At 41.0% G+C, this 23,321-nt stretch overlaps 1 long non-coding RNA gene across 1 annotated transcript in view; it reads left to right on the forward strand.

Moving 5' to 3' along the window:
- Nucleotides 1–23,321, forward strand: part of LOC125078660 (uncharacterized) — a 171,085-nt gene that overhangs the window by 83,109 nt on the left and 64,655 nt on the right. Inside the window, exon 2 of the long non-coding RNA XR_007120957.1 lies at nt 6,784–6,905. This is a non-coding gene — a long non-coding RNA (uncharacterized LOC125078660). The remainder of the gene's footprint in view (nt 1–6,783; nt 6,906–23,321) is intronic.

A 23,321-nucleotide genomic window follows, 5' to 3' on the forward strand; every position in this document is an offset into this window, starting at 1 on the left:
AGGTTTTGTGTGGTGCTTCAACTTTGGATTTTTTTTTTTTTTCCTATACCCAACACAGGGCTTGAACTCACAACCCCAAGATCAAGAGTTGCATGCTCTACCAACTCCAGCCAGGCATCCCTGTGTGGTGCTTCAAAATTGAAGACTATGATTTCTTTTTACTATAGAGGTACAAAAAAGACATTTCACCAGAAGGGTCAACCACCATCGATATGTGATACGGTTTTATGAGCTCTATTCAGAGTTCAGCCTGCTGGAAGCCCTTCATTCCCCACTCCCTCACTTTTCCAAAACCCTGAATTTTCCATCTGGTAGCCTATCAGAAATCCTCTGGAATTGGCCTAGAATAAAGATGTGGATGACTTGCTAGTTATATGGAGCATTCATCATTGGAGGGTGGGGGTAGTAACACCTTGCTGCCTTCCTAAGTCAAAGCAAAAATATCTGGAGGATTGAGAGTTTGCTGGGCCTAGTAAGCAACTTCATAGTGAATTATCTGTGCTCTCTAGTTTCTTCCTGAGTTGGATCCACAAACAGATTTATTTGCTTCTTATGCATTTTTTTAACTGAGTGATAAATTTAAAGAGCATTTTAAAGAACACCTGCCATGTTTTATCAAGGGGCTTTGATGCCTCTTAGGAACAAACTCAATCCCAGAAAAACCTCACAAGCAAAGGAACAGCCAAGGGAATACAACAGCCATCTGGAATGCCTGACCAAAGCAGGAGATATGCCCAGTTGTAGTACAGTAAGTGTGAAGTCTTTTTTTTTTTTTAACTTGGCCTAGAATGTTGATTTAATTACATTTAAAATAAGAGAAAGAAAAAGAGTTCAGGATGCAATGTTCTCCACTTGTAATTGAGGGAAACAGGCCATTTTAAGGAAGCATCTGACCAAGGCCATTTAGAGAATTAACCTGGTTGACCAGAGGGATACAAACAGAATTACCTAGAATATAACATGAAGCATTAGGAATCTACAAATAATTATATTATCATTTATAGCAGTTCTTGGCATTGTTATACTTAATCCTCATCATAAACGTGCCAAATGGGCATTGAACTTCCTATTAGTTAGATGAAAAGAAAGATAAAATATATCAAGTATTGGGGCGCCTGGGTGGCTCAGTGGGTTAAGCCGCTGCCTTTGGCTCAGGTCATGATCCCAGGTCCTGGGTTCAAGCCCCGCATCGGGCTTTCTGCTCGGCAGGGAGCCTGCTTCCTCCTCTCTCTCTGCCTGCCTCTCTGCCTACTTGTGATTTCTCTCTGTCAAATAAATAAATAAAATCTTAAAAAAAAAATATATATATATGTGTATATATATATATATATATATATATATATATATATATATATACATATATCAAGTATTGACCTAAGTTTATAAAACCAACGAATGGGAGAACTTGGATTTGAACCTAAAGCTTTTTCTCCTCTCACAATGTCACACTGCCTTCTTACTTGCTTATTCTTTATTTCACACAAAGTAATTGCTGTTTTGTTATTAACCATGTATTTTAATTATTCGTTCGACATTCATTTAACCAACATTTGTTGGAAACCTCCTATTTTCCAGGGATTATAGGAGATACAAGAATTCATAAGGCAAAGCCCCTCATCTCAGAGTTTACAGTCTGATAGGGAAATAATTGCAACACAAGGCAGAATGTAAAATATGCCAAGAGAGAAGTATGGGTTTCTGCTTCTCTATTCCTCCTTCCCACAGATAATCAATAATTAATCCCACTTTGTATTTTGCTCATACCTGCCTTCCAAGCACACCAAATGCTTTGCATATATTATCTTGTCAACACTCCCAGTAGTAGAACAGCTTCATAGTTCAATTCCATACACCTATCACTTTGTAAAACTGTGTGCAGACAGCCTCACCCTTTCTCATGTCAGAGTAGTGACACGGCATCTCATGATAGTGCCAGTGATCTCAAGGATGCAGCACCAACACCGTGGGTCACACACCTCAGTGTTACTTAGATGTACATGGGCACACAGTCCAATTTTCTTTTTATAAATTATGGACTGATAACCCAGTCAGTAGGGCACTAGTGGGGGAGAAAATGAAAAGAATGAAGAAATTTTATTCCTTTTGGCCAGTTGCAGAAAACAAACCCCAAAGGGAAGTTAAGGGGCACCAGGAGCATCTGAATGCTGAGTTCTAATGAAGGCGACCACATATGGTAACGTGTTGCTTTACTTTCATTATCTCACTTAACCTCTGCATCTCGCAGTCCAAAAGGGTTGTACTTCCCTGTGGGCAAGCACTTGTGTTATCTCCATTTCCTTAAAGGTGAAGGAACTGGAACTCAGGTCGTTTCAGTGACTTGACTTAGGCCAGATAGTTAGCCTAAAATGAGCAGGAGTTCAGTCACAAATCTATTTCTTGAAAGCTCTGATTCTAACAGCTATGTTCTCCCCCTTCTCAGTTTGGTAGATTCAAGGAAAGCTGTAGATATGGAGGTTGGATGCCTGGGAAGGCTGGGGCAAGACCAGGAAGACAGGAATCGGGAAACACTTGGGTTTAAGGTGAAGTCATGTATAGTCTAACAGTAAGAATGGTTGAAATGATGGAAACCTTTCTCAAGCTATCTTAAACCATAGGGGAACTTTTTGGCTCAGGGAATCAAACTATGGCACTAGTGGGAGAAGTGTTCTGTGGCCTTCATCTAGAGAAGGGAAGGCCTCAGCTCTCTATCTCTGTCTCCCCATACTTGATCTCTGCTTCTCTCTTTTCATTCATTAATACCAGTTCTCTCCATGAGGCCGCAACCATGTCTAGAAGCTGACTCAGGAGTTCATCTTTACAGCTCCATGACTTGCAAGGAAAAAGAGCTGTTCTCATTAATTTGATTTAGGAAAACACCAGGAAAATTTATGACTGGTTTTGCCTACACTATTTACCTCCCTATTAGAATTTTACCCCAACCAACCAGAGGGCAGGAATGGGAGAACTGCTTCCTTTCCTAGGAGAGGAAAAAGAGATGTTTGACTCACAATAACATATGCCTCCTATAAGCAGAAATCAGATCAGACATCAGAAACTAACCACGGATGGTAATTACACCTTAAAATCAGGGTTTTTTTCCTTCCTAATAAAGCTTCCTCCTTCCAGAAGACGATCCATGCCAACCCAGGATCTACAACATCATAGACTCACAGAATCCTCCCATCTCCTATCTCTCCCCATTGCGTAATATGATCTATCCACATTATTCTTCCTTTGGCCACTTTTTGTATGTACCAAGCTCTTTCCTTCTTAGAGTATACTAGCTGTTCCTCTGCAATGAATTTCCCCAGATGTTCAGGTCTCAGCTGAAATGCCACCTCCTGATACAGGACATCTCAAACTACCTTTTTATTATAAGGCAATCCCTGGCGAGTTTTATCTTGTCATAAACATTACTGACCTTCTCATTCCTCTCTTTTCTCCTCTCTCTTTTCTTTACTGTTTAGCTTCCCTAAAATATGAGTTCTCTGGGAGCACAGATCTTTTCTGTCATCCTGCCCATTGTAACGTTTGGCATACTGTGCAGGTCCTTAATACATATTTGTTGAATAATTGATGAACTTTAGACTTCAAAGAGACTACAGCATTTAACTTGGTGATTTGTACATAAGAGGGTCTTCAGACATGTTTCTGAATAAATGAAAAATAGGAGAATCTAGGAAACCTATATATTTTGTTCAAATTGTGGTGGGAATTTGCTGAATTTATATAGTATAACCAAGACTTCAGATCTTCACACCAAGGGTGAATGGCAAAGAACCACCTTTCCCTTCCACATTCTTATTAGGTGTCTGAGCTGTGTGAATGATACTTTGGCAACGACTGGCTTCTCGGCTGTTCATTTATTGAGCAATGTCATATGGTACACACCAAGCCACCTGCTTTACATAGTTTAGCTCCAATTCTGAGAGTTAAAGTAGTAGGTAACTTGCCCAGAGCCCAAAGGTTTATAAAAGGCAGAAATAGAAGTGTTCCAAACATGTTCTAGCACATCAAGAAGATCTCCGATTGTGTATTTGGTAAGCTCTAATGGTTGATATCTGCCCACAAACCCATCTCATTTTGATCTATGCCTGGCATGTGGGTGAACAGATGAAACTCAGTTTGTGGTTGTCCCTGAGGTCTTTGTCTCTTAGGACAGTGGTTGAAAAGTATCCCCAGAAGCACATCATTATGTCCCTAGGACACGTTAGAGATGCAAACTCTGAGGCTTCATTCTTGATCCGCTAAATCAGAAACTCTGGGGATAGGTCTAGCAATCTGTTTTAACAAGTCCTCCAGGTGATTCTGATTCACACTCATGTTTGGGAATCATTGCTTTAAGGGTATCTTTTTTTTTTTTTAATTTTATTTATTTATTTGTCAGAGAGAGAGAGGGAGAGAGAGCAAGCACAGGCAGACAGAATGGCAGGCAGAGGCAGAGGGAGAAGCAGGCTCCCTGATGAGCAAGGAGCCCGATGTGGGACTCGATCCCAGGACGCTGGGATCATGACCTGAGCCGAAAGCAGCTGCTTAACCAACTGAGCCACCCAGGCATCCCAAGGGTATCTTTTGAGAAGCCAGGTAATTTCATCCGAGGGTACCTAAGTATTGACGGAGAATTCTACAGCCCGGTACTGGGAATGAAAAATGGGGGACACGTGATGAAATGTCCTGGTTTGTCCGGTACCTCAGGGGTTCCCAGGATGTGGGATTTTTAGTTTTTTTTTTTTTAAAGATTTTATTTATTTATTTGACAGAGATCACAAGTAGGCAGAGAGGCAGGCAGAGAGAGAGGAAGGGAAGCAGGCTCCCTGCTGAGCAGAGAGCCCGATGTGGGGCTCGATCCCAGGACTCTGGGATCATGACCTGAGCCGAAGGCAGAGGCTTTAACCCACTGAGCCACCCAGGGGCCCTGGGATTTTTAGTTTTAAGACTTGGACAGTCTTGGGAAAACTCAAATGAGTTGGTTCCTGTATTAGTTTTTTTGTTTGTTTGTTTTTGGTGTTTTTTGTTTTGTTTTTTTTTTTTTTTTCTTTTTTGCTACCATAACAAATTACTACAAACTTATAGCTTAAAATAACACATTTATTATCTTTTCGGTTCCATTGATCAGAACTCCAATGCGGGTCTCATTGGGCTGAAATCAGATTGTAGCAGGACTGTGTTTCTTTCTGGAGGTGTGACAAGAATCCATTTCATTGCTCTTTCCTGTTTCAGACGGACCCTTCCTCTGTCTTCAAAGGCAACAATGTTGCATTTTCTGGCACCATTCATTGCAGCCACATGGGTCTCTGGCTATAGCCAGAAAAAATTCTCTGGTTTTAAGAACCCATGTGATTGGGTAGGGCCTCCCTCAAGATCCTTATATTTGCCAAGTCCCTTTCATGTCAACGAACATACTCACAGGTTCCAGGGAATAAGATGCAGACATCTTTGGGAAGCCATTATTCTGCCTCCCACAGTTAACCATAACTGGAAGCCAAATTTTCAGAAGTAAATACAGAATTTTTAGTAAGAAGACCAGTAAAGTCCTAGGCAGAGCCAGTACAAGTTGATCCCTTCACTGGAGTGAGAGAGGACAGAGAAGGGGCATCTCCCTGTGGTGGCAGCCACATCACGAAGTGGAGAAGGAGACTCTGAGCTAGGCAGAAGTCAAAAGCAGGCAGATCTGTTTTTTTGAGTCACCTGTTCTGTGATTTTTGTGGAACCTGATTCCAACTTTCTCTTTTTCATGCTTGTGACATGATCTTCCACCTGTAGACATTTGTGTGTGTGTCAAATATAACAATACTAATTTATTATTAGTCACTAACCATGGGTAATTCACTGTTGCTTATAAAATGCTACATTAACCACTGCTACCATTTAGTTATCAAGTTTTGATGGTAGCGAAAACAAATCACAACTTTAATTGTCTGAATCTGCCTCTGTGTGTGTGACCAGCATGTGATCAGGGACTTGCTGAGTCCTATGGAGAACCGGTAAAAGATGTTCACAGGGATGCGGGCTGTCATGGTAGCTCTTGCAGGGAAGTAATGTTCCATGAGTATTTTATTGTGTATGGTATATAGGAAGGATTTATTTGTTCTGTGTAAATATCTGCCTGTCTCTGGTTCTGCCATTTCTTTAGATGAAATGCCACCAAACAAAATGCCTTCGAGAATAGCTAGAAATGGATGCGTGGATAGAGCGTTGGTTATGCCGCTGAAGTTTTGTGACTTTAATATAAACATGGGTATATGAAACCAACCAGTGTCTCTTTTCTTCATGGTGACCAGAAGGCTGGGAATGGAATGGAGTGATGGGTTGGCCCCTGTGAAGTCATAGGTATGGTTTTACTTTACATTATGATATAGATGCTTCTCTGTAAAGGGGAGAGCACAGTCCTGGAGTGAAGATAGACATACAAGTACTCAGATCCCAAGTGCATCCCTTATTATCTGTGTGACCTAAGGGACATTTCTTATCTTTGTGAGCTTTGTTTTTCTCAGTTTTAAAAAAAGGATAATGAGACCTTACATTTGTTGTGAAGATTAAATAATAGTATTATACATTAGGTGTCTGGTACAGAGTTGGCACAAGTAAATGGCAGTTATTAACATCCTTGGTTCACTTCTCAAAGATACCTCCAATAATAGTTGAGGGTTTATAAAGGTATTTTTAGTGCAGAAGTAGCTATTTTCACTCCTTGAATGCCATTCATTCAATGTGCTTTCTATTCTGTGTCAGGCTGAAATGGATGGTATAAAAATTAATAAATGAAGAATCTGTATCTTCCAGCAACCACAGTCTTCCTGGAGAGATGACGCTTGCTTGAACTGGAGGAATTGATGAATGACATTTGGAGGAGAAGAGAGCACAGTACCCTTCTAGAACAGCATGAACTGAACCAAAGCACAGAGGTAAGATGCAACCCTGGTCTGTGTTGGGAATGACATGTAGTTTGGTATTGCTGCAATGTAAGTATATCAAGAAAGAAGTAGTCAGAGCTGTGGCTGAAGATAGAGCTGAAGCATGAAAGAACTCCATGATGGCAGGGAACTGGGACATTATCTGTGCATGGTGGGGATCAGTTGATGGTTTTAAGTGGGGAATGATGTGATCTAGTTAAGGCTCTCAAAATATCACTCCAGCCAGTCTATGGAGAAGGGGTTGGGGGAGAGGAAACGTAAAAGAGAAATTGGGGAGATCAGTGAAGAGGCTCTAATAGTTATGGTATCTGCATTAAACAGAAACCAACTAAGGTAGCTCATGTGACTTCAACTAAAGAACTAAAAGAGTGAGTGTGAGCAGAGTTAAGGGAGGCGCCAAGCCTGAGAAAGTATGCCAGAGCTAGCAACAGTGGCAAACATTACCAACCCCTGGCATGAAGGATCAAGGGATGGGAATAGTAAGAGCTGGAGCCATGGAGAAAGAGCACTGTGATAGGAGTTGTAGGAGTTGGGTTCCCAAGAAGTTGACTCCAGAGGAGGATTCATGCACAAGTGATTTATGCAGGAAATGCTTCCAGGAGGAACTAGTAAGGAACAGGGGAAGAAGCCATGCATAGGTACTATTTCATCAGTGTCTGGTGGGAAGAAATTATTTCTTTCCATGAGTTAGGAGTCAGAAGGCTTGGTGCCAGTCTTCTGCCACTAAGTGACTCAAAATCCCTGGCTTTTAGTTTGATCATCTATAAAATGGGGAAAGTGCATCCTTACATAGCCATCACGGAAATGAAATAAGGAAGTATGAGGGTTTTGTAAGGGGGGTATGCCAATGTAGGGTGCAATGACATAGAGAAGTCATAGATGTTTTAGCCTGAGTGATCTAGGTAATGTGAGTTTAGACCTAGGGCCACACATGGAGGCTGGTCTTAGGTCTTCTGGGCCTCATGTTTATGCTCTAGGCCTGATGTAAACAGTCTTTGAATTAGTTTCTGGACACTAATCTATTTTTTTTTATGACTAATACAAAAGATCCTGCCAAATGAATTTTTAATTTTTTATAATGGTGGTTAATTTTGGAGATTTCTGTCTTTTAAAGTGGACACAACACCTGAATGATGGATATAAGTACAAATGACTATGATTATTGTATTTTTAAAAGGCAATTTATCTGATGTTGATTCATTATCACCATATGGGCTCTGTTGACCAACAATACTGTTATCTCACTATTGGAAGTCTGATGGTATATCTCAAATGAATAGAATTGCTGTCCTCTAAAATGATTTTAAAATCTAATTATTGTCATTATCACTATTTTACATTTCCCTAAACTTTTCTATAAACATCTGGGTTATAGAATAGTTTTTCACTAATGATAACATCTAAAACACTGTGAAATAGTTTGGCAAAACTTTTTGCTGTAGAAGACCCTCTCATTATCTGGATGTTGAGGAGACAGGCAGCATAGCAAGGAAGGTGTCCTGTTGGGGTATCTGATTCCATTGTGATCGACACACAAGTTACTTCCTGCGATGACAGCAGGAAATACTGGTAACCTTGGCAACACTGGTGGCCCTTCCCATCCTTTTAAAATTGAAATAGCTGTTGCTAGGAAACATCCTAAAGCAAAAAGAGGGGAAAAGAAGGGAGCAAGAGAATGAAAGAAATGCGAATGGGAGGGGGAGAGGGGATCAAAGGGAAGGAAAGAAAATAAAGAGAATGAAAAAGGAGGATAAAAGAAAAATAATGAGTGGTGTTTGAAGGGTTGGCTTCTGGAGATGAAAGAGGCTGTTGAATTATTGCCAAAATTAGAGAACATGGAGTGAGGGTAAAAGTAGAATATTAGTTCCTGACTTACTAAAAATTAATAATTCATACTCCATTTTGACTTTGACTTTTCCCAAGTAAGCTACTTATCCTTGATGTGGGTGTTTTCCTCCTGCCTCAGAAGGGAAATATTTGTCAGCTCTCTTGCCTTTAGCCAAACCTCTATCAGCATTCTTTCTTCTGATACCCCACTTGTCCACTAGCCTGAAAATGACATATCTGCAGAGAAGAGCATTCTGTTAAAATGCAGTGAATGCTCCCCTGTCAAGAGGGCACAGCCGAAGTTTCTCCAGTGTCCAGAGGAAGCCATAACCCCCCAATCCATATGTCTGCCCTCTCGATCTCCTTACTCTCCAAGCACTGCTTGGAGAGTGGGGGAAAACAAAGAGTTGCAGCAGCTGACAACCTCTGAGTTCAGGGGAAAGGTCATGCTTGCTCTGGGTGATTGTAGCTTTTTGTAGCAGGGGAGTCATATCATGCCAGACTTACAGATGAGGAGGACTGCACAGTCCCTTCCTCTCCCCTGTGGTATGGAAAAGAGTCACCCTGGGCACATTCCCCCATTTCCAGAGAATGAGTAGGTTACCCAAGTTAGAGCCATAGAGTCCGTGGTTTTGAAATTGTGGGCCTCTTGCCACAGCTGAAAGGATTGTGTACACTTTGTTCACCATTGGAACATGGTAGGTGCTCAGTAAGTGCCAATGAATGAATGGAAAGCAGTCACTTGCCACAGTCTTCTCACAGTTCCCAATCTTAGTTTGCGGGGGTGCCCATCTCCTTTGGGGTCAAAGCTGAGAAAACAGAGTGAGATTTTTTTTCCCTAGAATTCCTAGCAATGAACTTTTACTGTCTTCCCACTGGACGTGAATGAGAAAGGAGATAGTGCCTGGTTCTGCCACAGCCATTTGTAAACATGGTAGCCCAAGACAAGAGCCAATCCTAAGGAAGCAGAGCCAAGAAGGGAGGATCCTGACTTTCTGCCCAGAGGACTGTTTCTGGTGTCTCCCAAAGCTGCACACTCTTCAAATGTCCCAGAGATCAGTGTTCTCCACACTGCACTGGGAGCCACAGAGGAACAGAGATGTTGAGATGCCCTTTTCCCATTGTAGTGGCCCACTCTGCCACCTGGGCACTAAATTAACATTGCTTATGGGGTTTTTTTGTTGTTGTTGTTTGTTTGTTTTGTTGTTTGTTTGTTTTTTTTTGTTTTTTTTTTTTTGGTGTTTTTTTTTTTGCTTTACCAAATTCCTAAAAACAAAAAATAAAACAAAACAAAGCAAAGCAAAACAACAAACCAAACTGGCTTCCACAGGAGTAACTCCCTTGGTCCCTAGAGCTTCAGATTTGACTGAGAAACCATCTTCCCTCTTTCATCTCATTACTCTCACTCCAGAGTTGCTCCTGAATTCTTTGGATTTTTTTCACAAACTTTCTTTTTAACGATATCTTCCACTAATGCAAATAATTAAAATGGACACCAAGAAGCTTCCCACCAAGTAATTTGATAGTCCTTCAGATTACTTGAGTTTTAGGTAGGCCTCGACCAGGACCCAGTGCCATACATAAAATAAAAGACATTCTAAACGGCTCATTCGTTGCCAACATTCTATGGCTTTTAATGCAATGCATGATTTGTATGCTCATTCTAAAATTTTAAACTCAATATTTTTTATGTCCCTATTGCCTGCCAGTCACGAACCTGAACACTGGTTACTGCTCTCATGGAACTTACAGTCTAGTGGGCATGGGGGATAGATAGGCCACGAACAAATGAACGAGATTTTAGGTCATGATATGTGCCACACAGAAGACAAAACAAGGTGATGTGACAGTGTATCTGGGTAGTACCTAGGGTAGCCAAAAGGGCTCTTAGAGGAAGTGACAAGTAAACCAAGATTCAAATGATGAGAAATAGTTGATCACTTGAAGAGACAGGGAAAGGTTGTTTTAGACAGAGGAAGCCAGGGTTGAAAATCCTGCAGTGGAAATGAGCTTACAGGGTTTTTGTTTTTTTTTCTTAAGATTTATTTATTGGGGTGTCTGGGTGGCTCAGTCATTAACTGTCTGCCTTTGGCTAGGGTCATGATCCCAGGGTCCTGGGATGGAGCCCCACATTGGGCTCCCTGCTTGACGGGAAGCCTGCTTCTCCCTCTCCCACACCCCCTGCTTGTGTTCCTTCTCTCACTGTGTATCTCTCTGTTAAATAAATAAATAAATCTTTTTAAAAAAGATTTAAATCTTTTTTAAAAAGATTTATTTATTTATTAGAGAGAGAGAGAGATAAAGAGAGAGTACAAGCAAGAGGGACAGGAAGAGGGTAGAGAATCTCAACCAGACTCTGTGCCGAGCACAGAGTCCAACACAGGGCTTGATCTCTCATGACCCTGAGATCACAACTGAAACCAAAAGTCGGACACTTAAACGACTGTGTCACCCAGGTACACTGAGCTTGGAGTTTTAAAGAAAACTAGCAGAAAGATTAATGTGGAAAGATTAAGCAAGGGAGAGAAAGAGGGTCCTAGAAAGGAGGAAAGTCATGTAGGGTCTTGAAGACCTTGAGGAGGAGCTTGGAAGCCAGTGCAAAGCAAGGGAACATCTATGATTTTTAAAAGATCATCCTGTTGTTTTGTAGACAGTTGATACAGGAAGATAAGGATATAAGCAAAGTGGCAGACAGGAGCTAATGCAGCAATGAAGTCGAAAGGTGCTGGTAGCTTGGACTAAGGTAGACAGTGCAGTTAGAGAGATTGGATCCAGACACTGACAAAAGGAGGCAGAATCAAGGACAGCAGCTAGGTTTGGGACTGTGCAAGTGGGTGAATGGGGGCCTGTAAACTGAGGGGAGATGTGGAATATAATATTTAGGGGGATTGAGAGTTTTGTTTGGATCTAATGCGTGTATGTAGGAAGTTGAATACATTAGGTTGTAATGCAGAGAAGGGGTCAGAACTGGAGGTATAGACTGTGGCGTAATTGGGCGGTAGATGGTATTTTAATGATGCAGCTGGATGAGACCACTTGGGAGAATGGAGATAGAGAAGTACAGAGGGCCAAGGAACTCCCACATCTAGAGGAGGCCAAGCAAGCAGGGGAAGACGTGCCCCCAAATAGGAATGTAATAAAGAAAACCCATAAAGCCAGAGGAAAACAAGAGAGGCTGGTATCAAAAAGTCAGAGAAAGGAGCAGTAACTGTACTGACTGTTGCCCAGAGGTCAGGGTAGATATGTAGGAGATGGAACCATTGGATTTGAAAACACTGATGACCTTAGCAGGAAGGGTTCCAAAGCAGTGGTGGGTTGCAAATGAGACTGCACTGAGTTGAAAACTAAGAAGGGCAATAAGGAGAGACTGCAGGCAAGGGTATTCTTTTAAGAAGTTCTGTTGTACAAAGAAGAAAAGATATGCTGTAGCATTTGGAAGGGGATTTGGATTCAAGACACAGTTTCTTCCACTTAACCAAGATCAGAGATACACAAGCATTTTTGAACATGAAATGGAATGATCACCGATGAGCCTTTTAATGTCTGGCCAAAATTCCAAGGACCCAGATTTACAAAGGTAGACGGGTCCCCTCTGAGAACCTCTCAGAGGCCTATAGAATCTAGTCTCAATAGCGTGCCCAGGATGTATGTGTGTTTATAATGGTTATTGCCACACTCTTACAACTCTGAGTTATTAAAAAGTCAATGCTGGATCCAGCTTTCCTTATCAAACTGCTAATGCAGTATCAGTTTTAGCCAAAGAATCGAAGAAGAGAAAGGTTTCCTGGGTGGTTAATAACTAAGAAGACAGAAATTAAATTTGGCCTAATATTATTATTTAAAAATAAAATCAAATAGACAAAGAACAACGATGAGAAAAACAATCTCTACTGAAACAATCTTGGCCATTTTATGTTTTCATTCTGCATTATTTTGGGATAAAATTAGCTTGCCCTTTTTGTTAAGGGATCTGGCAGTTCTATGTGCTTTTGGGAAATGAGAAGAGCAGTCTGGGGCTGGGATCATACACTGTCCCTGTAAGAGTATACACGAAGTTTTAGTTTTTTTTTTTTTTTTTAAGGTAAAAATAAAGCTTCTGACTTAAAAGTTTATCTTCTAGGAGAGAAATGGGAATTAGGTTGGAGGCAGACTATCTTTGTATCCTAGTTTAGAAGAAACCTTTCAAAGAAAAGAAGTGTCTATACTGATAGTGCTGTTCTTATTCTGTTTTTGTTTTTTAATTTGGTTTGGCCATGTAAACATGTATTTATTTCCTCTACATGTCCCTGAGTCTTGGGTTAAGGTGGAGATGGGCACTGACCATGCAGAATGGTGTTCTCCATAGTACAGTCATTGGACCCCTCACATCGGCATCACTAGGGACCTGGCTTAAAAGGCATTGTCCAGGATGCCACTTGCAGACCCTACTGGATTAAAATCTTCATAGGTAGGTCCACAAAATGTGAATATCCAGGAGACTCTCCAGATGATTCTTATCAGTTGTGTGCTCCTAAATGTTCAGTTTGGGGGGTAGGGTGGTTTTGGGGGTAGGGTGGAGGGAGAAGCCCTGATTTATATTTTTTCCCAATTTCGCCTCTACTCCAAAAAGAGAGGTTAGGCTAATAATGAAAAAGAAATCCTGATGAAGACAAAGGGCAGTTTGGCGACTGTTTCTTTTTCTTTTTTAATCAAGGACTGTTTTCACTTCTCTGAAGTTCAGGCTTACAGCAGACATTTATATTAGCAAGCTCTGCCTTCACCTTGCCTCCTCTTTTCTCAGAAAATAGATAAATCTTTCTGTTTGATAGTTGCTGTCTCTCCTCCTCACGTTCTCCCTCCAGCTAATCCTTCTCCTTTCAACGTTTCTTCCCCTTCCCCCCAGCACTATTTGGATGCCCACTCTTTATCATCTGTGTTATATTTGTAGCTTTGTCTTGAATGGAACAAAGCTGGGATTTCCAGCTGTACCCTCCCCCTCCCTGAAACATTTATATTAAAAAAAAAGGGCAGCGTTTCTAAGAAGGCAAGAAACCTAAAAACTGATTAGACCCAGGAGAGGGAGGTTTCTGCCTTAGACCTGAAGCTCATCAGCTCGTCTCTTCGCTCCAGAGAGGAGTCACTGAAAATTCTTCACACCCACCAGGGTGTCTCACACATTGCCTCCTTCAACCTGAGGCTGACCTCAGAGCCGAGGTGCAATCTTATCCCCAACCTCATCACCCCATCACCTGATAATGCATCCCTGTCACATTCTTCTCAATAAACCTTATAATGTCTATTTGTCTCAACACCTGGGGCCTAACCCCTGGGCAATCATCTCAGAAAGATGACCCTGAAGTTCCTTTCATCTGTTATAGGATTAACATGATACATCAGTGTCCTTTCCTTTTCCCAGTAGGTTGTGAGTTTGGTGGTTACTGGCCCAGTGGAGTTTAAGGATCTGAATTGTTTATCTTGACTCATCCTGCGGTGGGACTTCAACTGAGGAGCTTAACAGCTCAGCCTTCAGTTCTCCCAACTATGAAAGACAAATAGTACATAATAAAGCTCCCTTCGACCAGGCACACACACACTTACTTCATGGGTATTTTTAAAGGATAAATAGCGACAGAAGTTTTGTCAGTTCAGGATTAGTCCTTTGGTTGACTTGAGAACAAAGCTGGAAGTGGTTTAGTATGTCATGTAAAGGATTCATGTTTTCAGAGAGATCTGTTGAAGTGCTTCATATGAATCACTCCTCTCATTCTTCCTAACAACCCTGCGAGGGTTTTCTAGATAAGCAAACCAAGGTTCAGAGGACTTGAGGTAATAGGGAAAGAGCTGGAATAGACACTCAGGTCACTGGCTTTCCTTAATGACTCTCAACTCAATGTCTCAGACATAAGGAACTCCAGAGCAAGATCTTGCTCTTGAATTCCAGATTTTATGTCCAAGTACCCATTGGGCATTTCTACTCTTTGGAGGCTGCCATTACAGGACAAAGGCTTTTCCTGATCTGGTAACTGCTTGCACATCTCATCTGGCCTTCTTGTATACACCTCTCCCTCTCTATTTGAGCCCTACTGAACTACTTACCAGTTTGGCAAAAATACATGCTCTGATAAATCCTATGGTCTCTCACATGTATCTTTCCTTTGGGATTAAGGCATACATTTCCATAACTACCAGAAGTGCTGGCTTTTGCCCACTGATAGCTGAGAATTTCTAAAGGAATTGCCTTCTACCAGAGGGAGTTGTCATGCAGAAAGTTACACCTCACTCCAGAAGCAACCTGCATTTCAAGACTGGTCAATGCAGGGGTGAAAAGCCTAGTACTCAAAATGGACAGCTTTGAAAGCCATTCCAACTCAGAGCCTCCCCCATAGAACTGGCTGAGTCTTTCTTTGTTGGAACTGTCTTGCTGTTCAAACTTTTCCCTCTACCTAATCCTACTCCTCTTCCTCCTTTACAAGTTTTTTTTTTTTTTTCTTCCTGAGAGCCCTCTCCATAAATCTATATTCACATCCTGCCACACAGTCAGTTTCCTGGGAAATCTGACTTAAAACAGTTGTTACCAGAATTGTCTTAGCAGCTTTAAAATGGGATTTTGAAGTTATATTGTCCTTTGGCTAGCTGGAAATGAGAACCCCATTACTAGTAGCAGGTGGAATTTTGATAACTCCTGGAATGCTAGAACAGTGCAAAAGTTACATCTTTCATCAGTGGTAAACTGGGATGGAAACCAAAAGAGAATGTCCTGGAAGGTGTATTGTCTCAGGAGATTAAGAGGTTCTAGGAAAGTAGTCAATATAGAGACCATGGAATCACATGGCTTTCCTGGATGCTATCACACATTAGAGAAAAGCAATGAATGACTGAGAGTGATTAATCTCAAATTTAAGACAAAGCAAGAGAGCCAGAAGGCCTGAGGGTAGAAGAACTGAGGATCAAAGCTAGAATGCGATTTTAAGTACAGAAGAGTTCCAGAGAATATTAATTTGTCAACCTGGCAAATCTGCCTTACCAAGTTCATGGCCTTAATTGCAAAGGAGTGAGGCTCTGAAATTTAAGATGGCATTATCTAGGTTGATGCCCTTGAAAATCTTGAATCCTCAGTTTCCTCTGAACCCATAGAAGTACCCTATTCCTTTCTGTTAAAAGTTATCACTTCTTTTTGCTTGCAAGATTGCAAAATAACATATACTTTCATACCTCCCCTCATCTGTTTCCACCTTCCCTCTTGCCACCAGACCATTAACTAGGTTAAAGATAGAACATAACTGGCTGGGGAAATGTTTGGTCTACTAGCAAAAAAAAAAAAAAAAAAGTTACTGTACACCAAAAGAGCTGGAAGAGCTGGCCAACATCAACATGTATTAATAGGACCAGGAGAGAGAGAAAGTATGGACTTGATCCTGAGGTTCTGGACAAGGCGAAAGGTGTGGGAGAATGAGGGCAAAACATAAATTTGTATAAGGGAGAATTTATATGGAACGTTTTCCATTAGTGCAGGACTTAATACCCTGTCAAGGACCCAGGAGATAGTGGTAACATGCAGCTAGAATGGCTCCTAGAAGCTTGGAAAGAGCTTTGGTGCACACTAACTTAAAGTACCAGACATTGTCTGGCACATGATAAAAGAAGAAATCAAAGGGTTTAGAGAAGTAGGTGTGCTGGAGTGGCTGTACTATGCAAAGCACAAAATCCATTTGTTAACCAGGTTTCACTTAAGGGTCCACTGGACACTCCATTTACCAGAGTGATAAAGGATGCACTGATGAGAGGGGCACCAGCATAAATGAGATACTCAGTAGTGACTGTTCTCTGTAGGCAATGGCTGACAATGGAAGATGCTGGCATAGGGTTAGGAACCCTAAGAACAATAAAGACAATGGCAAGATAATAGAGGCCAGGTGGTGGCACTTTACTATTGAAAGCAAGGTAGTCACAATGATCATAAGTGGCCAGTCTGAATAATAGCCAGGGAGGCCTGACCCAAAGAGGGCCAAGGAGATGGCTAATAGAACACAGTGTACCACAGGCAGTCAGCTAAGTTATGCCCTATGTATGCAATCAAAGGAGTCAGAGGTTGAGAACACAGGAGGTTGAGAACTTACCTCAATAGAAAATCAAAATTACTTGTTCAGTTTCTGGAAACTGAGCCAGTTCTCTGGGGCCCAGATCCCATTGCTTAAAGAGAAGTCAGTTCTCCAGGAGGGAGAGACCTGCAACCCCTTATTAAGCATATGTGATAATGATTACCTTAGTACTTCCTCCAGGTACCTATGACTATTAGAATAATCATGCCCTGGGAAAAAGGAGAATAGCCAGTTATTTTGATTAAGTTTGTAGACAGGGTCTAAGTTAATAGTGATATCCAGGGACCTCAAGGATCATTGTGGCATCAATTAGAGGAGTAGCACATAGGAGCCAATTAATAAGTGGAAGCCTGGTCTAGTTCTATCTCACAGTGAGTTCACTAGGTCCATCGACTCACTACACAATCATTTCTCTGATTCCCAGATGTAAAATTGGGACATAGTTAGTAGTTGGAAGGACTGCTATACTGGTTCTTTGTCTTTGGACTGGCACATCCCTCTTTCAGCCTGCAAGATTACTTGCCTATCTGTGAGCAAACTAATGAATTCATGGGTGGTATCATGTCCTCTATTTCAATCATTAGTATGACTTCTACAAAAAAACAGGTGGATCTGTGAAGTTAAGAGTGGACTTCTTCAAACTCCATCAAGTAGTAGCCCCCATTGCAACTGCTATGCTCTGTGTGATATATTTGCTTGAGTAGATTAACACAGCTTCTGATCCATTATATGTAGCAACTAATCTGGCAATGGGATCTTTTCCATTCCTTTTAGGAAGAAGGACCATAAGTGATCTGTGTTCATGTGGACTGGACAGCTGTATATAATGGTCTTGCCCCAGACTCTGGTAACTCTCTTGTCCTCTGGTATAATACAATCCAAAGGGACCTAGAATCTATTCTTCAGAACATTATCAGTCCACTTATATCAGTGACATATCACTTGGACTGCATGAGGAAGAAATAGCAAATATAGTGGAGGCCTTGCTTGGTAAGACACATGCACTCCAAAGAATTGGAGATAAATCTAATGAAGATTCAGGGTTCTGACATGTATGTTTTCAGGAGTATAGTCATCTGGGACATGCCAGGATATTCCTTCCAAAGAAAAGGAGAGATTAATGCATCTTGTGTCTTCTACCCCTAAGAAAGAAGCACAATACTTTTAAGGTTTCTTTGGGTCCTGGGTATGGCATATTTCATACTGGAAAATATTGTTTCAATCCATTCACCAAGTGGCACAGAAGGACTACTAGCTTTGATTAAGGCCCAGAGCAGGAAAGAATTCTGCAGCAAGTCTGGCACAGATGGTCCTATAGAAATAGTGGTAGGTATCTGTGATGGAAAAGATGCTGTCTGAGGTTTGTGGTCAGCCCTAATTGATAAATTGCAAAGAGGACTCCTAGGATTTTAGAGCAAAGCTATGCCATCTGCAGTAAACAGCTAGAGACCAAGGTATCATTTACAAAATAATTCTTGCCATGTACCTAGGACCCAGTGGGGCTGGCCCACTGATATAGGAAGAAATGGACAAATCTGGTTCATTGGTGAATTGGCTTTGTTTGTGGGTCCAAGCTGAAAATACAGCTCCTTTTCAGGTATGCCCAGAAAGTCAGCAATATGGGGCAATCCTCCCACTGAGTACAGCTTCAGAGGGTCACAGCTATTTCTCTACTTTCGGGGTCAGGGAAAGGAAGAAAAAAATGGCTGGAAGTAAGATAAATAGGAACGTATAAGAAGTGACCCGTTTGGTTGCAGGATTGGAAGGAGAAAAATAATTGAAGGAAAAATTGGAAAAGGAGGTCTGGAAAAGAGGTATGTGCATCTGCCTATAGCAATAGAGATGAACTTTGAATGTCTTTGCATCTCATAGTAATCCTTAGAGCATTTACCAAGGAAGAGACACTAAATAGCCAAGGAGCTGGGTAGACAAAATGACTCAGCCAGTTGATGTCATCCAGCTTCTGTTACTGGCTACTCTAGTGTTGGCATAATGGATGCATGAATGGACTTGGATTGTCAAAGAAATTGGCTCAATGGCATATGTCCTCACTGACTAAGACTGATGAAGCTACTGCTACTGCTAACTCTCCAACGTGCCAGCAACAGAGACCAATGCTGAGTCTCTATGAGCATCATCCCTAAAGGACACCAACCAGCTACTTGGTGATTAGTTGATTACATTGGAATCTTTCTATCCTGGAAATTAATGATTCATTGGGAAAGAGACATATTCTGGGATAGGTTCCCTTTCTTTCCTACAGGGCCTCTTCTAGCAGCACCATAAGAAGGTTTACAAGAAGAAAAAAAAAATTTACAGGAATATCTGATCTACCCACACTATATACTGTGTAGTGTAGCCTCAGACCAAACAATGATGTTGCAGCAGTGGGCACATGACCGAGTATACATTGGGCCTATTCCATTCTGTACTAATTAGAAGTTGTAGGTCTGAGAATGATGGAATTGACTTTTGAAAGAGCAGCTGAGTTGTTGGCTTGAAGATGATAGTCTATGAGGTTGGGGTACCATCTTCATAGTAGTAACAAAGACCCTTATATGACTCTGTTCCCTAATGGGTCCAGGATGACTCCACTTATCAGTCCTGATGACTCAGTTGAGGAGTGTATTATTCTCAACCATGTATTCATGGCTCTGTGGGTCCATACTAAGTTCTGGATCCTAAAGGAAGGATCTCTTATTCTTCCTTTAAAAGTCCCATTAAACTTTAAGCTATGACTACCACATGGTAACCAAAGTCTAGCAAGCAAGGAAAGGAAGCACAATACTGGTAGAGGTCATTGACTGATCATTAGGAGGAGGTAAGGCTACTACTACACAATAGGGTCTAGAAAGAATAAAGTTGGTACTCAAGTAATCTACTCTACTGACTTTAGTCAAGAAATGGACAAGCACAGAGGTGCGTGGGTGGCTCAGTTGATTAAGCATTTGCCTTCAGCCCAGGTTTAGCCCCATGTCAGGCTCCCTGCTCAGCAGAGAGTTTGCTTCTCCCTCTCTGACCTTCCACCCATTTCTTTGAGTGCTTGCTCACTCTCTCTCTCTCTGTTAAATAAATAAATAAATAAATAAATAAATAAATTTTTTTTTAAAAAGAAAGAAATGGAGAAGTATAGTAGCTACATGTATGGCTTGGTTACCAGGGGCCAGGAACTCAATGATGACTGTCTAAGCCATCCTACTAGGTAAGCCACCTAGACTATGAGAAGTGCCAGACTAGGGTGAAAGGAATCTGAAATGGATCATAGAGGAAGGAGACAATGAGTGTCAATTTCAACCTTAAGACCAACCTTGTTAGGAATGGCTCACCTTACTCACTTTCCTCTTGTAAATTTCTCCAGCAAGAGAGACCACCCAGACACTTGAAGGAGCTCTTTTCAGATGGAATGACTTCCTATATGAATCAGGTGACACTAAGTGGTACAAGGGTGGCCCATATTGGATGCTGGGATGTAACACCTAGATTCCTTCTTCAGAAGGAATGTATTCTTCCCACAGTTGTTGTTGATAGGCTATAGCTGACATGCTCTCTGGAAATTGAAGGGAGCTGCCTCGTCCAAGCCATACCTTCTCCCGGGGGCAGTCTAATCGAATCACTTGATGATGCAGGGGTGCATCTTGTCATGATGCAAACAAATATTAATGGATATCCCAGCTCCAAACCTCTCATAGGTCTCTGTCAGTTTCTCCTTTTACCCAATCCTCTTCTCTCATTCTTTTATTGGTGTTGTTCTAAAAAGTGTTCCTTTATAAATAACCCTCATGCAAATATATACCTCAGAGTCTGTTTTCTAAGCAACTAGACCTGAGGTAAGTGCTCTTACTGCTTTCAGGCTTTTCAATATGCTCATACGTCGGCTTGAAGTGCCCTTGCCTGTCTTCAGTTTTACCTAAGCCAGTGATTTTCAACTTTCCTTCCCATTAAAATTACTTAATTGCTTAAAAAAAAAATTCTGAGCAACTATCTCTGAAGTGATGAAATCAGAATCTCTGGGCATGGACCCCTATCATCTATATTTTCCAAAGGCTCCCTTGATATTTCTGATGCATAATGATGATTTAAAACTACTGATCTTACCGGTGCTTGCTTATCTTTTGGATATCAACTAGCTATCCCTTCTTCTGAAAAGTTCTCCATGATCTGATTCCTTAAAGAATTCTGACACTTACTGCCCTCTGTGCTTGCCTCCAAATGGGGACTTCTCACACTCTGTAATTACCCACTTCCTGATCATTTTTGTCTACTAGACTATGAACTCCTTGAGAGAGAGATTATATCTTAATCATTGCAGTAACCCCAATGAATAGCCATGTGTCTGACACTTACTTCTTTCTCTCTACATATATGTTAAGTAAGTGGGATGTAGATTTGTGAGTCACTGGCTTTCAGATAGTAACAAAAGCTGGGAATGAGGATAAGATTACTATGGAAAGTGTACAAGGGTCCATCTTTTTTTTAACATATGAGAACTCTTTTTTAACATTAAAGTTCTAATTACAACAGAAAATCCAACATATGTTTGAAACAATTAAAATATATCTATAGGGAAATTTAGTACATTTATTTTTTTAGATAGTACACATTTGGTTTCAAGGGTTTCTTTTGATTATGCAGAAATATGCTCAAGAATTTTCTAGAAGGAGAGTAGGAACCAGGACAGAACCTTTGGAACATTGATGCATAAGAGTAAATGGGAAAAGAAGTTTTTGTCAAGGGAGAAGGATGGGTCAGAGATAAGTAAAGGCCATTCAGAATGTTGCAGAAGCAAGGGAGGATGGAATGTTAAGCTGCTAATATCTAGAAAGGTTAGATAACAGTAGGTTTTGCCTATGGATTTCACCTTTTAACTTCCTTTCTTCCCTTACCCCAACCACAGCCTTTTTGAGAAGAGTAGGTTGCCAACACCCTATGTTATGACATTTAGCCTTAAATGTACAACTCTGCATATTGGGGCAATCAGATTCTCTCTCTTTCCTCTCGTGAGAATTTGAATTAGAAGTTACAAGCATGGGCAAATTAAGAGTAGAAGCAAAGCTGAAAGAAACTACACAGTGGGCCATGAGGTAGAACCTAGCAATAAAAGCAGAAGCTGTGAGTAATTCGAAGACAAATCCATGGACCAAATGAATAAATAAGCAAGTAATTTTACTAATCTAAGTTTTAATTTTCTCTGGGGAAAAAAATAAGCAATTTGGATTTGATTGATTTTTTACATTTGACCAGAACTTATTTATTCATTCATGTGCCCATAATGCACTATGCTAGACACACTTGTTCATTTTGTTGGCAAATCCTGTCAGTTCTGCTTTCAAAATATATTGAGAATCCTACTATTGCTTTGTGTATTGTGACCATCCTGCCCCAAGTCACTATCTTCTCTCTTCTGGATTATTGTAATTAGGCCTTTAATTGATCTTCCTGCATCTCACCTAATCCCCACTACAATTTAACCTTCGTATAGCACCTAATGTAACTCTTCAAAAACCAAGACAGATCATATTATTCCTCTGGTTAAATCCTCCATACAGTTCCTTTGTCACTCAAAGTAAAAGGCCAAATCTCTTCTAGTTGCATTCCTGCCTCATCAAAGCTCACTACAACCCTCTTGTCACTCAACCGGTTCACCCTCCTTTATTCTGGTATCTCCAGCCTCCTAAGTTTTGCTCCAATGCCCAAAAAGTCTTCCCACTACAGGGCCTTTACAGATACTGTTCTCTCTGGCCAGAAGGAGAAATCTGCTTTGTTGGTTTCCTCCCTTCCGCGGGTGTTTGCTTAATTGTCACCATGTCATTACGGTCTTTCTCGGTCACTACTTAAAATAAATATCATAGATCCTCTTGCAATGTCATAATGCTCCATCTCCTTTCCCTGGGTTATTCTGTGCATCTATCCCTTGGTCAGCTTCATTTACTGCAGTGCCTAGAACAGTGTCTGGGCTGTGGCTGGCATTCAAAAAAAAATATTTTTTGAATAAATGAAGTGTTAAACGATGTGAAAGTCAGAAAAAACTTGGAATTCTACCTGAGCATTTTACAGTGCTTTTGGGTTGAGAAATAATCCTCTCTATATCAAATCTGGCAGGGAATTCTCTCTGCTTTTTTTCTTTTTTGAATGGTACTGTGATGTCATTTCTCCCATGACCATTCATCGAGTAGGTGTTTCTATGGTTACAGTGTTATTTCTAGTCAGAATCCTGCTGAGGAGAAACCTGAATTTGGTATCCCGTAAGTCAAGATTCCCATGACATACTATTAAGATAGAGATGGATTTTCACAAATCAGCTTCCTGTGTCATTCACCAAATTATTGGAAAGGTGGAGTGGAAGACATATTTAGAAACTTACTCTGAATCTGAAAAACAGCATTGTGGGAAATAGACAAAATGAGTTACCAGAACATCCGCTCATTAGTGAGGGTCACAATGAACTCAATCCAGTTTTACCTTGCTTCCCACCACTGGAGCCCTGGTGTACCCTTTGTCATTA

Source organism: Lutra lutra, chromosome 1, assembly GCF_902655055.1.
Source record: "Lutra lutra chromosome 1, mLutLut1.2, whole genome shotgun sequence".
NCBI lineage: Eukaryota > Metazoa > Chordata > Mammalia > Carnivora > Mustelidae > Lutra > Lutra lutra.